Below are 17,665 nucleotides of genomic sequence, written 5' to 3'. Positions count from 1 at the left end.
AAGCACATGTTCTCCGAAGCACCTTGCACTCATTTAAAGATGGCTAATCTGTCTTCAGGTCAGGCATGGCACAAATAAATCAGATAAATGAATAAAGAGAAGGCAGAGGAAAATGGAGCAATTGTCCCCAAGGTCCTCTGATGGTTTCTGGGATGTACCATCAACATTGCTACACATTAGCAAATGCTAAAACACATCATGAATGTTTATTATGAAGCACAACAGGGTACGCATAATCATAGCTGCCTCTAATGCTGACGGCCCACGGCAGAGAGTTGAGGATAAGTGGAGTTGCCACGTGAAGAGTCACTTGAAGGAGAGCACCTCCAGGCATCACACAGCCCATATGGCCTCTCACAGAGCATGAGCTCCATCCCCTGCACCTGCCTGAAGCATTTTTGTGTTTTAAGAAGAGGCGTGTTTTAATCAGAACCCATATGTTATGCATTTTTCTAACCTGTGTATTATAATGCATAATCCGTGATTTTCAGTGCATCCGTCAAAATGAATTCATTCGGAATTATTTTACATTTTCATTTACTGTTTGCTTGGTACTTCTCCTAATAGATCGACTAAGGCCAAATGAGATATTAACCAGAGGGACTGAAGCCTGAAAGATGCTGTTAACCCTCAATATCACAAGACTCATTTAGAAGAAAAACAGGCAGCAATGCAAGAGAGTAATATTAGACCAAAGTCTTTTGATGGCACCCAAAGGGTGTTTAAGCATCCCAGAATGCCTTCCTCTGGCCTACTTTGTTATTTCTGGTGCCCCTGCATTTTGTCAGCACATGGTGAAAAATTGTACTATGAATTAAGGAAAGACTTGATTATACAGTCAAGCTTTCAGGCAATAAAACTAGATAATGAAAAAACAAAGTAATGTGTTTCTTATGGTTTTTATTTGTGTTCCTCCCTCAGGTCCAGTTCCTGAGGACAAAATGAACGTCAGCCAGAATGAAACACTATAACTACAAATCACATCCTCCCGGTTGGGAAATGACCCAGCAGGTTCCGTCAGGCATCATGTAGTCAGTCACACAAATGCTGCAAACCCACTGAGCCAGACAATGTAATATTTGTCCTTAAATGTCTTAAATTTCTACTTGCTAAAGGGATAGTTCAACCAAAAATGAAAATTCTGTCTTCATTGCATATATATGGTCTTTACAACTAAAGACAGTGTTGCCTCGCACCCCATTAACTTTCGTTGTGTTTCACTGTATGGACAAAACAGATCAGTTAATCGGTGAATTTTGTGCAGTGTTCTTTTCGATGAACCCGTGTATTCAGGTTCACAAATCATACCAAATGATTCATTCGCTACTCAAGATCAGTTGTTAAACTGATTCTGACTGATTTGTTCATGAGTCACGTATAATTCAATGACTCAGTAAACCATTTGCAACAGTTTTCAACTTACCAGTTCAATGAAAAGGAAGATTATGGTAGCACTTTATTTTACAGTCCTGTTTCTCATGTAAATACTATGTACTTATAATTGTAATTGCAATAACTATGTAATAACTAGGTACTAACCCTGAACCTACCCCTAAACCTAACCCTACCCCATGTATTTACCTTGTATTACCAGAACTTAAGTACACTGTAAGCACACTAAAAGTACATGTAAGTACACGTACTGTAGAATAAAGTGCAACCAAGATTATTAATAAACTGTGACTTCAATTTGGTTGGTTCTTCGCATAAAGTGTTTGGTTTTAGAAGACTTTATAGTGCAAAAGGCATATCTTATGGTGTGTTGTTATTCATTTGGTCACTATGAATGCCGTTACATGCCAACGATGCGCATGAAGATCCTTCACAATATCTTACGTTCCACAGATGAAAGAAACTCACATGAGGGTGAGTAAATCACATATCTCTGACAACAGAGAAAGACAGGGCGCTTTTTATGGTCTAAAACATTTTGCTACTGTTTTAGATCAAATACTCCTTAAGCTTGACAGTCCCAGCTTTAAAAATAAAGTTTTCATAATATAAAAGGTGGTTTTGTAGAGTACACGCAATGTCTGACGTGAAACATTATCTTGCGAGTAACTGAAAACTCACATATTACCTACTGTAAATGATGGCAGATTTAAGCCATATCAAGCCTGACATTATCACAGAGTGATTTGCAACTGTTCTGCTTTTCCACAAAGGAGGAAAAATTGAGTGGACCGGGTATGATGTCTGTGTGAATCTCTAGAACTGGTATAGTCAGGAGGAAGTGCTTGGGTTTGTACTGCAGTGTGGATGGTGAGATGAACAGAGAGAATGTTTTATTTGTGACTTCACACAGCGAAGCCTGCCTGAGTGGGCTGACAAGCGCTCATGCTACAGTGTTGCCATGGAAACTGCAGGCTATGGCGGAGGGAGTGCAAGACAGAGGATATGAATTAAGTTCTGTCATTTTGTCATTTACTGTTGACTGCAGCGTGTGCGTCGTGGAAATGGTAACGAGACACTAAACCAAACATACTTAAGTGCTTACTAATCTTCTAGATAAGACTTGCTATTTTGGCTGTACTTCATAGCTTCCGTCAGTAATGTCAGTGTACTGTACAAGCATTTATTCAATGTGGATTACTTTTGACTTTAAACCATCAACCATTTCCATGCTTAAAGATGATGAGATACGCACTGTCCTACATGTATGTAAGCCAGAGCCTGTATCAAAAGGAAAATACTGGAGTATATATTAATATAAAAATGTCTTCAAAACAATAGACAGTTCTTGCAAAAGTGAAAATTCTGTATTTAATCACCCTCATGTCAGTCTAAACCTGTGTGAATTTGTTTCTTCTGAGTGATATAAAAGAAAATATGTTGAAGTCCATATAATAAGAGGCAATGTGGTCCAAAACAATATTATTCATTGAGACATTTTCTCATTTAAAAATGTCCTTTGTATTTCACAGATTAAAGAAAGTCATACAGGTCTGGAATAACATGATTTTGATTTTGTAAATAGCTTGCTTTTTGCTTCTAAATAGCAATATCACTTATTTGATTGAAATGCTTCAAAATGCAGCCATGGCTCCATCTGCTGCACAGGGACAGATCAATACACTTCACTCCAGGCCTACATTACTACATTCCTCTGTTTCTATATTTTACTTAAAATGGAAAATGTGAATATAACAATAATTTCCAGAAATGCTTCTGCGATGTAATTTGTGATTAAACTCAATCTGCTCATTGTCCATCTACTCAAAATAGATACTGTAGCAAGAGTTCACTTAGTATATATGCTTGCCCTAGTTTCACATTCCTGTTCGCCTGAAGTTCAGCTCATTTGAACATCTAAGGTTCAGTAGTAATTCCTTATTTGCCCTGCAGGCGAATAAGAACAGATCAAGAAAGAATACTAATTTAGAACATCTTCAATATCTTAGAGCTCTTAGAACAAAGAAAGGAAATAATATTACAGCATTACAGCATGACACATATGTCCCTGAATATTTAACATCAAGCATGGCCAATACTTGTAAACATATATGATATATATATATATATATATATATATATATATATATATATATATATATATATATATATATATATATATATATATATATATATATATATATATATTAAACTGTGCCATAGAGAACAAAAGTACATTTCTGATGAATATCTGAATAATAATACAGCAGATAACCTTTGTTAACATTATCTGTAATATTACCTGATGGAGTAGTGGGTAGTCAAATATTTTGTAGTTGGAAATAGGCTGAGGGAAATAAACACAAAATAGTGTCTCTCTAAACATACAGAGAAAGAAAGCCCACTGGGAATGATAACATATTTCCACCACCTGGGCAGAGGTTGAAAATGTTTCACTGCCTGACCAGCGCACTATGGTGACAGAGATTGTGGCCCAGTTTTTTCAGAGGCTCTGAGAGTTGAGCCAACACAGGATGTGTCTGCCTTATAAGACCATAATAGATCAACCTAATTTCAGCATGGTCACAAAAAAGTCTAATATACCAGCTGGCTATTACCATATTCTTAAGTCCCGATCACACACACGGCAGTTTTATTGCTACTGTTGATCACAGGTTGGTGTGCATGCCACTGGATAGGCTTTGTAACTGGCCACAGCTTTTAAAAAATATGCTCACCAATGAGATGTACTGCTGGGAAAAATAAGATCTTTGACAAGAAATCAGATTTCTTGCTGCTAAAAGACATTTGTATATAAACTGCAGCAGTGCATTATCACAGTGAATAAAATTCATTTAGAATAACAGTTGCTTATATGGTTTTATCTGTTTTTATTATATCTCCTGCATGTGGGCAGTGACAAATCAGAGAACAGCCATCAAGAACTGCTTACAGTAAAAGTCTCTGTCAGTGATAGTAATTTTAAATTCTGATTGATATACGAAAATACTACTACTGTTACAAATACGCCAGGTTCCACCTCCACGCAATCACAATGCACACCCTCACCGGAATTCTAAATCACATCCACCTGATCTACATCACCACCAAATCAACTCAGCACCATACAAGCCACACACACGCACTCAGTCATTGTCCGGTCACGGTCGCTACAAGGTCGTTCCTGTATGCTTACTATAAGGACTAACTCCTCTTCTACTCTCTCCAGCGATTCTCCGAAGACCCAAATCCCCAGTGTGCGCGTGTGTGGTTCAACCTTTACTCCAAGATGTCTTCACCCAGCCTGCACGGATCCATCCATTCACTCATCCCTAACTACCTGCTCCTCTGCTTGTATCTGTGATAATAAACATCTTTATCTGTTACTCCTCAGCTTCCCGAGTGATCCGTAACAGATGACCGGACCAGCACCGCCAGGCACAAGCATGAGCCTCACGGACCCCTTTCAAGATCTGGTTGATGCACTCCGACAAACACTCATGGCTACACCTGCATCCCCAACACCAGCGAGCACTTCCGCCGATCATGCCAACATTTCCTCACCTGCCATTCATGCCAGTCCCATGGCCAGGCCGGCACCCTAAAGAAAAAAAAGTTCCTCAGTGCAGTTCCTTGGCTATAACATCAGTAGCAGTGGCATCCGGATGGACGAGGGGAAGGTAAACGCAGTCAAGGATTGGCCCACAATCAAGGAGTTACAGTGGTTCCTAGGCTTTTCCAATTTCTACAGATGGTTTATACGCAACTTCAGTAACCATCACCAGTCCTCTCAACAGTCTCCTCCACAATAAACCTTTGTCTCTCTCCTGGACTCCTGCCGCCACTGAAGCCTTCCAAACCCTGAAGGAGGCCTTTACGACCGCCCCACTCCTGGTCCATCCATCATTGTAGAAGTTGATGCCTCAACCACCGGAGTGGAAGCGGTCCTGTCTCAGCAGCAGGGGAATCCCAGCCGCCTCCATCCATGTGCCTTCTTCTCCCGGGAAACTCAACCCGGCGGAGGTTAACTACAGCAATCGGGAGATGTTGGTCATCAAACTAGCTTTGGAGGAATCGAGGCATTGGCTAGAGGGAGCCAAACACCCCTTTCTGGTCCTCACTGACCATAAGAACCTAGAGTATCTTCGAGTAGCCAAAAGACTCAACCCTAGACAAGCCTGCTGGGCGTTATTCTTCACCCGATTCCAATTCACAATCTCGTACCGCCCAGGGGCGAAAAACGTAAAGGCCGATGCCCTATCCAGATGCTACGCTCTCGAAGAAAAGCCTGAGACTCCGGAAACCATTCTTCCTGAAAGTTTCATTGTCTCTCCTATTACCTGGTCCTCTGAGACTCTTCCTCCTACTGAGCCAACTACCAACACCCCGCCGGGTTGCCCACCGGGACACCAATACATCCACAGGACACGGCACACTCCACTGATACATCACTTGGCACTGGTCACCTGGGGGTCAATGAAACCCTCTAGTTGCTGAAGGAATGCTTCTGGTGGCCTCGGATGTCAGGAGGTACGTGAATGGATGTACCAGCTGCGCCATATCCAATAGCCCTTGCCATCTTCCATCAGGCAAGCTCCATCCTCTACCCATTCCCAATCGCCCGCGGTCACACCTAGGGGTGGATTTCATCAAGGCTCTCCCGCCTTCAGATAACAATACGTGTATTCTAGTCATAGTGGATAGATTCTCTAAATCCTGTCGTCTTCTTCCTCTAAAGGGCCTACCCACAGCCATGGAAACGGCTGAATTACTGTTTAACCATGTCTTCAGGTACTTCGGCATCCCAGAAGATATCGTATCGGATCGAGGCCCCCAGTTCATCTCCCGGGTATGGAAGGCCTTCCACTCCCTCCTAGGTGTGGCCATCAGCCTATCTTCTGGGTACCATCCTCAGTCAAACGGGCAGACGGAAAGGAAGGTTCAGGAGATTGGACGCTTCCTCTGTACCTTTTGTCAAGGCCACCAGAACTCCTGGAACCAACTCCTGGGGTGGGCCGAGTACGCACAAAACCCACCACCGGACTCACTCCTTTCCAGTGCATACTCGGCTACCAACCACCTCTATTCCCCTGGTCAGGTGAACCCTCAGATGTCCCCGCCATCGATTACTGGTTCTGGGAGAGCGAGAGGGTCTGGGACGCGGCACATAGAAGGAGAACGATAGCAGACCTTAGCCGATCTGAGGCCCCAAATTACCAACCCGGTCAGAAGGTCTGGCTGTCCACCTGGGACATCCGCCTGTGTCGACTCTGCCGCAAGCTCAGTCCCAGATTCATTGGCCCATTCACCATCATCCAGCAGATCAATCCGGTCACTTACAAACTCCAGCTACCCCCTGAGTACCGGATTCACCCCACATTTCATGTGTCCCTTCTGAAACCTCACCATCCTTCTGTCGCTCCCTCCACAGAACCTGGCGAAGCCGAAGCCCCCCCTCCTCTCCTCCTAGATGACGGCGCAGCCTACAGAGTCCATGACATCTTGGACTCCCGGCGGTGTGGTGGACAACTGGAATACCTAGAGGACAGGGAAGGATACGGTCCAGAGGAACGCTCCTGGATCCCATGCAATGACATCCTGTATCCTACCTTACTCTATACCTTCCACTCCAATCATCCTGACCGACCTGCTCCCAGGGGAAGAGGACGTCCACCACGTGGACCCAAATCCCCAGTGTGCTTGTGTGTGGTTCACCTTCACTCCAAGACACATTTCACCCAGCCTGCACGGATCCATCCATTCACTCATCCCTCACTACCTGCTCCTCTGCTTGTCTCTGTGATAAACATCTTTATCTGTTACTCCTCAGCTTCCCGAGTGATCCGTAACAACTACATTTAATCACTTTTTTATTAATTGAATAAAACATGCTTACTGAATGAAAGTATTAATAAATTAAAAAAAAAGAAAAAAATCCTATATATATCAAACTTTTGAATGGTAGTATAAAGTAAATTTTTGGCTTGTTATCCAAAATAGAAGGACTTGGTAACTCGATTCTACTAAACTACTCTCAAGCTCCAAGGATCACAGGTCTTATCATGCAAATGCACCATCAGCTTTGCTTTACAGGTTTGCATATAGAGTACAAGTTAGGAGTTGAGGCTATTCCAACCCACTGTGCATAAACAATATGCAAATAAAACTGCAAGTTTCTCTCTGCAAACTACTGCATAATAGTTTAAAAGGGGCTTTTTTTGCACTAAGCTGGATCTGGAATACTTCCTGAAAATCTAAGAAATATTATATTATTTTTATATATATATTATATTTCTCATTGCGAGGAATGTTAATAATTTAGTCTAATTATTTATAATTAACATAATTATTTGGGGACAGTAATGCCGTCTTAAAAATAACACTTGATGTGGATTTACAGTATTGTGACATCCGCTTGTGTACTGAAGCAAAGAGCTTGTGGATTTTAAAAACATCTACGAATATTTGAGTAACATGTGAGCCGTCCTGGTGATGTGTGAATCTTCACAGGTCATGTTGTGTCATAAACTGTGTTTGGGAAGGCATTTCGGTTGGAATACATATTACGAATAAGACAAAGCGACAAATTTGGGGGGTGGGGGCTGGTGGTGGGTCTGATCAGGAATCAACCCCCTATTTTTTCTCTCCTCCCACAATCAGCCTGCCTCTAGACTGTTTTAATAAGAAGCTGTGAAGCAGGAGAGGGTGCATTGATTTGTCCCAGTGCGGTCTACTCAAGCTTGCCGCAAACCCACAATTAGTCCCGCATTTCCAATGATCCAACCTCCACTAAAAATAACATACTCTTCAATAACATTTCATGCATTTTACATTTAGATTCAACAATGTAATTCCCACCTAATGGTAACAGTGTAATAATTAAGACAGAAGTTTCCAAAATAATTACATAGAGTACAAAAAATATGAACTGAATACATTTCAAACCTACTAATTCCCCTATAGAATTTACATGAATACTTTATTTATTTGCTTGTTTCTTTGCCATATTTAGCTTTAAAAAACGTATAAAGCACAAACCAGCAAGGGCAATTTTGAATGCCCTTTTTAACTTAAAACTACAGTATCTCGAACTTTACATACTCTAACAGACAAAGAGTAACTTCATATAACTTGGTTTTAATAAATAATATGTTACTACAAATTCAAAATGTACACTATTGTTAAAAAGTTATTTTTTTAAGAATTGAACAATTTTAAAATAAGTGTTCAATAAATTTGTGATTAAAGGGGACCTATTATGCCCCTTTTTATAAGATGTAAAATAAGCATCTGATGTCCCCAGTGTGTGTATGTGAAGTTTTAACTCAAAATACCTTACAGATTATTTTTTATAGCTTGTTAAAATTGCCACTATTGTCAACAATATTGTGACAATTGTCACAAGAGGGCGGAGCTTCAAGAGCCTTTGCAAATAAACACTCAACACAAAACTTGCTCTGAACTCACTCAGGGTGGTTTTATGTTAAAATGCAGTGTCTGTCAACTTTCGTGGGTGGGGCCTGTGGCTAATGTGACATCACATTAGCAGCAGTGCTGAAAACAGGCCGTTGAGAGACACTGCTTTTTATTTATGGGGATTTAGAAATATTTCAGTATTCATGAAAAGATTTATAATAATTATAATTATAAATATTTCTAGACTGATTTCTGAAGCATCTTGTGAAACTGAAGACTGGAGTAATTTTCAGCAGGCAAGATGAAAATACTACTCTAAAATATATTAAAATATAAAACAGTTAAATTAGAAGAATTTCACACTCTCTCAGATTTTACTGTACTTTTGATCAAATAATGCAGCTTTGGTAAGAGACTTCTTTTTTAAAACAAAATTGTATACTTATTTGAATAAATTTGATTTGTATTCATAAAAGTAAATTCATAAATACTATTTGTTGGTTGCCAGTAATCCCAAAGTGTAAGGTAAAATAACAGTTTGTATGTCTTAAACAATAAACTGTAAGCATCAAATAGAACTAAAACATGAATTCATATTGGAAGATAAAAACATGAGAAGTAACTTGAGAAGAAAACTTGAAAAGTGAGAATTGACTTCGCAACTTCATTTCAGAAACCCCATCATACACCACCGGTCCAATATAGCTACACATCTAATGCCCTTGCTGTAGGTAATAGAGTAAATGATAGATTAAGTAGATAAACATGCTGAAAAAACTTTTACTAATTTCTTCAGAAATCTCCCTCAGCCGTCAGTCACCCTCCTCACACACAGCAGGTGCCGCTCTCAGCCTGCCATTGCAGTAGAGCACAACTAGAAGCCGCCACTCTCTGTCTCTCTCCGTAGAGCAAGCTCTTATACTGCAGACGCCCACACAACACTGAAATGAAACCTTGTCTGTAGGCTGAAGTGCTGAAAAACTGTCTTTTCTGCCAGCATACAGAGAATCATGAAAGACAGACAGACAGACAGAGAATCAGAAAGAGCAAATATGGTTTCTTCATAACCTCAACGCAACATTCCTGAGGTGAATCTAAGTAGGCTGTAGACCACAAGTCATCGAGGAACATAGATTACGCTGCAATTGCTGAAAATTCTGCATCACGCAGACATTCTTACCTACAGCGATGATTCAAAAGGTGAAAACTTGTGGGTGTTTCCATGACTGGCAAACCACAGCACACAACAGATGGGAAAGTAACACTTCAACAAACACTTCAACAAAGAACCATTATGTCCACTGTGAAGACCTAGTTGTGAAGTCACATAGTGAGTAAGGGTGTTCCAGATCTGCAAGAATAGGCGATAATTATATTAAAGTGCTAAACCTCCAGCATTCCGCTGTGTATGTGTGTGTGAGAGAGTGTTTATGTGTAGGCAGGCCTTTCACACAGAGATGATGCTGCACCATGGAAACCTGTGCTGATATCTGCAGCTAATTATGCAGCGACCCGCTCACAGATATGAAGAGGAAAAAGCACCACGGAATTCAAGTGCCAGCTCTGGCTGCCTCCATTCTCCACACCACTATTGAGAGGGAGAAAATGTGTGTATAAAAGAGAGATCAAGAGTAAAAACTTAAAAGAGTAACACGTGGCATGATGTAATCCAGCAAATGTAGTAGAAATCCTAAAACTACAAATACAAATATTTAAAAATGATTGAAGAGCAGTAGTATATTGGGCATGATGAAACTAGGTTAAACGCTTTAAACAACTTCATGCATTAATAATTTGATTAAAACAACTGTATGAAGTTTATTTTTACAACTCTGGAACCCCTAGTTATGTGACTGGAATCTTAATTACTATGATGCAGAAATATATCAATCCGTCCTTTTCACAAAATTTTCATACCAGCTCCCCAAACATACACACATACTAGCAGAAAAGTAATTTTGCATTGGTAAGCCACATCTACAATTTTTTGTATGTTGAGAATTTTAATAAGTCTCTCCTTGATATAGGTACATTATGATTAAAAAAGCTGAGTATTTTCCATGGGACAAGCTATGTAGGTCGGGGTGACCTAGTTGACAGAAGACCTACTTTAATCTGATTGGCTTTATCAAGGCGATCCAGTCCCTGCTCTGTTGCTTCCCTGTTCTGTTTATGTATCATTAATCCTGAAATCATCATAATATACTCTGAAACATGAAGCCTCAAATGGACCTGTACGCATAATTTAATGCATCACAGCTGTGACTCACACGAATATTAAATATATATAGAAAAAAAGGTTTTCTTTATTCTGAACGCGCAAATAAATTATTACTAATATTTTCTGCTTTTCCTCAACACGAAAGACCCAGATAATTTAGCTGACACTTATTGGCCTATTGCCCAGTCAAGATGGTTTCAGATGGATTTCTAGAGGCAAATATCCCTAGGGTTTGGTGACCTTGTCAGGGAGCAATGAACCTCTCCAAGGCAATGATTTTTCTTTCTTTTTATCATTTCAAACTATGTATGCAGATATTGAGGATGTTACTTTGCCATTTAATAGAAACATTTCGGTTAAATAACAGTTAGAATCAAGACTAGTGCATTCTAAATGCCCACTGAGCTCCATCAAGCAAAATTATTTTGTTCTGTGTCCAAATAGTTTTGTTGTTTTTTTGTTTATATATCAATAGAATAATCAAACTTTTCATGTAAATAACATTAACGTAAATTTATTGTATGTCTCTGTCTAAATGCTTATTTTTCTGATACATGCAACCAAAATTAGAAACAATCCTGCATCTACAGAGTATAAGATTACAGTATAATGTTATGTTAATGTACTGTATAGTAATTCTATTAACAAAATACAATTAAGTAGTTCTTGGCGATGTATCTACAGGAAATCAATTTCAACCTTTGCACTAAAATTCAAATTCGTGATTACTGTATATCATGCGTCCACAGAGTTTGCCCTTCTCAGAAAACTCTGGAAACACATTTATTAACCTGCTAGCTTAAATCAATCAAATTGGTCCCATGGAGTTCTCAAAATTATTTTTCAATAAAACAAGGAGGCTGTTCTGACAAGACTAACAAACCTCTAAAACTGCATAAATTGTATAAAATGTCACTTTAGTTTCTCAAAGTGTTCTGTATATATACTCTTATTCTGTCTTAAAAATGCAATGTCCCTTACACATTTACAAATAATTATGATTCTTTTAAATGTTCTGTTACCCATCCCCTCAGTGGGATGCCTAAATTTACTTCACTGTATTAAGATTAAATCCTAATGAAATCATGACAAACTATATATTGTTGTAGAGGTCTAAGACTCCTTAATATATATTTTACCAATGTTTTTCATGAAACAATTATGAAGGAAAAGTAATAGATTAATTTATGTCAAGAGTGCACCTCAGAAATCTACATCTTAACAAGATGTTTCTCACTTTTGTCACAAAAAGTCTTTTTCTGTGTTTTAGAAATAATCACATATTATAGATCAATTGGAAACTTAAAATCTAAAAATCCATCCTTTGAAACCATTTTAAAATCAGACATTGCATTACCATGAAAATGGTACATCAAAAACATGTTCCAAAATGTTTTATGTCATGAATTATAAAAATGTAAGTTTGGATTGTGCACTTTCACGTCTATGTTCACAAATGTGAGTGACATTTAAGGGGTTAACTAGTGAATATGCATTTAAAACCCCACAGAAATCAGCACACCATGAACTAAAATGATTTGACAATAATGCAGCTTTTTTTTTCTTTTAAAGCAGATAAATTACATAATATCTTAAATTGTCCCACTTTACCTGTATTAACCCTGTAGCATATTTCTGACAAGTGAGTGAATAACATTACAGTGCATTTGTTGCTGAAAAGTGCAGGCTTTTGGGGGTCACAAAACCTAAGCATACACATTTAAAGGTGTTAATTGCCTCAAGTAATCCTTATGAGCTACAGTGCCAACCTTAACCTGGACTAAAATGCCTAGACTGCGTTTTTGAGTAAATTCATAATGTTTTGACGCTAAAAATGAACGGAAAGACTGCGAACAACTATGTTAACTTGAGCTACTTAGCAAAAACCCGTTATGCACCTGAACTCCTTTGGGACAGAGAGATCAATACTCAATCAGAGGTGGATCTGAATATTTGAGACATGACACCCGCATCATGCGCAGAGCTCTGCTGCTGACTTTGAGTGGGCGTACTTTCATTTCAGACAGCTGCGACTCTGCGACTGGCACTATAATAAACTTTAGGGAGCAAAAGACACATATAAAACATGCACTTAATTCGTACGTACCACATGAAGCAGTTGGACCATTTTGGGACCGAATGGACAAGGTTAGAAAAAGACGTTTTCCAAAAAAGAAAAAAAGAAAAACGGATTTCGGCTCCCTCACTTCCAAAAATAAAAAATAAAAAAATCCAGTGGAAATAACAATGGATGTCGGTTTTAATGAAAAACAACAGAATTCTCTATGTTATGAACCATTGTGCCTCCTTGTAGACCGTCTCCATCCTCTCTGCATCGTCGGTGCGGTCCAGTGCAATGGCTGCGCGCGTGTATACGGTGGTCTGCAGACGGACTCCCACGACGTCAATCAAACAAGTTCACCTACGCTTCACTCCTGAGTGCGAGGATTGGTTATGGAGTTGCGTTATGTCTCAAATCATAAATTATGCTCTCCGCGGCGCCACATTATTCATGTCATGGCACCTCCTGCTCGCGCATGTGTTTACAGGCCACGTGAGTTCGCCGCGCGCTCATGATATTGAGGGACTTAAAATGTTTCAAGGATTATTATTCCTAAGGCACAATCGTACTGTCAGTAGGCAGTAAGCACGAGGTGGCCGGTAATTAACATTATTAAGTAAGCCTAACAAAAAAAAAGAAAAAAACTTCGATTCATACAAAATGGCAAGTTATTTAGTATCAAGTCATTAATCTTTGGATATGCTATATTAACGCACCTAACGCACATACTCAAAAGCGATGATTTCCACAGACTGCTTGAGACCCCAAAGAGGAGACAAAACGATGGGTTACGTTTGTTAAATGTAAAAATTATTTTTCAACATCAGTAACCACAAAACAAAAGTCAGATTAGGTAGGGGAGTTCAAACAGTAGTGCATAGCAGCAATGACAGGGTCGTGGCTCCTGGGTTTGATTCCCAAGAACTGATGAAATGCATACCTTGAGAAGTAGCCTACATATAAAATGCTTTGTATAAACAATTGTATAACAAACTGCCAACTGCAGTATAAATGTGAGAGAAGCTGTTTGAAATCCAACACTCCACAAATGCATAAGTAGACTGTTTGTTATTATATCGCTTGTCCTAGTGTGTGAAAATATTGAGCAGTGAGAACTTTAACGCTCTGTGATATTCATTATACTGTTTCAGCCATCATTACCATGGCAACTATGGATCATGCATAAAATACACCAGTGAGCTAAATTAATTTTCCTTTTCAGTGAGCAACAGTAATGTTGTATTTCTTTTCCATCACAAATAATAGGTAATACAGTGAATGGTCTACAATGTATTATAGGTTAGACTGAGCTATTGGAAGTTGTTTTGCGTTACATAAAGGGACAGTGGGGATCTACTCATATCTATTTTTTATATAGGCCTAGTTTATAAAATTAGCGTATTAATGTGATATTATGCAATGAGTCATTAAAAGCCTTAGTAGTACTTTAAAATTTGGACACCGCAGTATAGATTAAGCACAAAGACTGAACCACCAGTGACGCTGACAGTTTTCTCATGATCAAATATTATATTTCAAGCCATTGAGAGTCTGAATGAAGTTCCTTGAATAAGTAGACTTCAGTTGCATTCTCTTTTCCCATATTACAGTAAGCATCAGCTGAGAGAAATACACATGAAATACTGATGTATGCACTGTAAAGCAATTGTTAGGAGATTGTCTGACTTAAGATGATTCTGCTTTATTTTACAGTTGCTTAGCAACAGCCTGATCTCTGAGAAGTGCAATGCAGAAGGAATGAATCTAACTCTTTAAAAATGTTCATGCTCATTCTTTATTTTGTCCTTGACTTTGAACCAGCTTGAATTTTATGTTTCATAGGCAATGCTCATTATTAATTTTAGATACAGAATGCAAGAACATTGGTCCCATCTCTGTGAGGTTCTTATGAGCAATAAATTAAACAGTTTTCTGTCTATCCCTCTTAGTTGTGGGTATTAGAGGTAAACACACACACACACAAATGCACAGGATGGAGGACAGAACCTGATGTAATTCACACAACTAATAGAGGCATGAGTCAAAATCTGACAATGGGGAAAAAGGAAGACAAATTAAGTGATAATAAGAATGAGCTACTACACTCCATCTTTCTCACAAAAGTTATCAGTCCACACCTGGAAGTCTTGATTGTGCACGATAGAGTCGAGGTGAATGGACTAGCCACTGCGCTGATTAGCTTATATATATGTGTGTGTGTGTGTGTGTGTGTGTGTGTATATATATATATATATATATATATATATATATATATATTTACACACACACACACACACACACACACACACACACACACACACACACACACACACACACACACACACACACACACACACACACACACACACACACACATATATATATATATATATAAATTATTTACTGAAATAAGTGGTTTTGAAATGAACTGCTTTAAGAATAATTGAACACATTGTTTCTATATTATGACTGAAAAGAAATCTAAATGTTTAAAAGTAAGTGAGGTTGTGGTGTTTCTATGGCAGTACACCAAGGACAGCATGCTCACACCCTCTCAGCACTGCCAGAGGGGGGGGGGGGCATGTTTTTGTGACGTATCAGGACACAGCTTTGTATAATGACATGGGTGTGACAGAGGTATTACAAGGAGAGGGTGACTTATGAGGACATAGCCAATGTCCCCATTCTTCAAAATGCTTATAAACCATACAGAATGAGTTTTATTTATTTATTTATTTTTTGAGAAAGTAAAAATGCACAAAGTTTCCTGTGAGGGTTAGGGTCTAGGTGTAGGGTTTGTGTAAAAACCATTATGCCTATGGGATGTCCCCACTTTTCACAAAACAAACTTGTGTGTGTGTTCTGTATGAGGTTAGATCAGAAGAATAGTTCACCCAAAAATGAAAATTTGCTGAAAATGTACTCACCCCCAGGCCTTCCAAGATGTGAGTTTGTTTCTTCATCGTAACCGATTTGGAGAAATTGGCAGCACATTATTTGCTCACCAGTGGATCCACTGCAGTTAATGAGTGACTTCAGAATGAGAGTTCAAAAGAGACTTCAAACTTAACAATAATCCACAAGTAGTCCACATGACTCCAGTCTATCAATTAATATCTTGTTAAAGTAAAAAAAAAGCTGTGTGTTTGTAAGGAAAAAACTTTTAATTGTTGCTTCTGGCCAGAAGTAAAAATCTTTTATAATAATACTGCTACCTCCAGTAAAAAAGTCCTCCCCTGTTGTCCTCTCACATCAAAACTAAAAGACATTTTTGTTTAGATCTGTGCATATTTCTTTCCTGGTTCAGATACTTTTTCACTGTTTAAAGCAATATCATACATAGAAGAATATTTTAGCAGGAATCAACCGTTTGAAGTTAAAATGCCTTGATGGATTTGTTTATTCAGCAAATGTTAAAGTTTGGGTGAACTATTACTTTAATGTGAAAGTAATTAGTGTGAACAGAATATGACCGAGATGTTTGTTATAGTGTAAATAAAAGTCTGCAAAACATGGACACCTGTATAAGTCTATCTAATTTTTGTCTTAACGGTTGGTAAATTTCACTAAAATCAGTAAAGCTTTACTACATTTAAACATGTGGCAGAAACTTATCCAAAACAACTTGCATGGCATTCAAGACACACATTTTACAGTTGGTATATCCTGAAATTCAAACCTACAAGCTTGGCGTAGAGAACCATGCTGTACCTGATTTTAATTACTTTGAAATATTTACACAAGCAGTTTCTAATCCTAATGTGGTAATTCATGTGGCAATTTGGATAATTTACAGAACTATTTCATTTTATGCAAGCATGGGGAGAGCTGATGAGAAAAACTACTGGTTTAGAGGTCTCTAATCACCTGTTGCTGAATATGTAAATGCTCTTTTGCATTTTTGGCTGTCACTGACGATAAAACTACGGATAGACTTGCTTGCTTTTCTCACCCAGTGCTTTAAAAAAACAAAGGTTTTGCTGTACCTTCAATATAATCGACCCTCTATTGATAGTCCAGATCTTGGTCCAACTAAGATCTTCTGAGAGATGACAGATACATCTAAAACAGGTGTGAAACCAAGAAAGACCAAGAAAGTGGGAAAGAAACCAAGAAAGTGAACCAAGTCAGTCTGCATGCCTATCATAATATATTTCTGAGGCATATCATGCATTCTGAATTAGGCTAGAGTAGGATACTTCAGACAGTACTTGTACAAGAACCATCTGGCAAAGAAGAAAAGAAAAACAAAGTGAATCACATGTTCACTGGGAACTCGTTTTCACAGAAATGAAACTATTATGAACAGGACAGAAGAATCAATAGAAAGTTGCCCTTGAGTGACCTCTCTGGCAGCAGATATCACATTATATGTCTTTGAAATGTATTGATTCATGATTTTTATTGTGAGAAAACTACATTAAATTTGTGAGAATATATTATTTTCCATATTTGATTTATGTTATTAAAGTTTGACAAATTCTCATAAAATAAAAATTTTCTATGATTGTGTCAAAAGCATGTCAAAACACATCACAGATCAAAAAGGCAACCTGTAAAATATTTTAATGATA

The 17,665-nt window shown here is 38.4% G+C and overlaps 1 protein-coding gene across 1 annotated transcript in view; it reads right to left on the bottom strand.

Moving 5' to 3' along the window:
• Positions 1–13,656, bottom strand: part of LOC113050579 (leucine-rich repeat-containing protein 7-like) — a 118,789-nt gene extending 105,133 nt beyond the window's left edge. Inside the window, exon 1 of the mRNA XM_026213689.1 lies at positions 13,137–13,656. The gene's annotated coding sequence lies outside the window, so the exon portion shown is untranslated. The remainder of the gene's footprint in view (positions 1–13,136) is intronic.
• Positions 13,657–17,665: the final 4,009 nt, after the last annotated feature.

Source organism: Carassius auratus, chromosome 31 (genome assembly GCF_003368295.1).
Source record: "Carassius auratus strain Wakin chromosome 31, ASM336829v1, whole genome shotgun sequence".
In the NCBI taxonomy this organism is placed as follows: domain Eukaryota; kingdom Metazoa; phylum Chordata; class Actinopteri; order Cypriniformes; family Cyprinidae; genus Carassius; species Carassius auratus.
The sequence above is the reverse complement of the archived record's forward strand: the minus strand, read 5'-3'. Positions and strand labels throughout refer to the sequence as shown.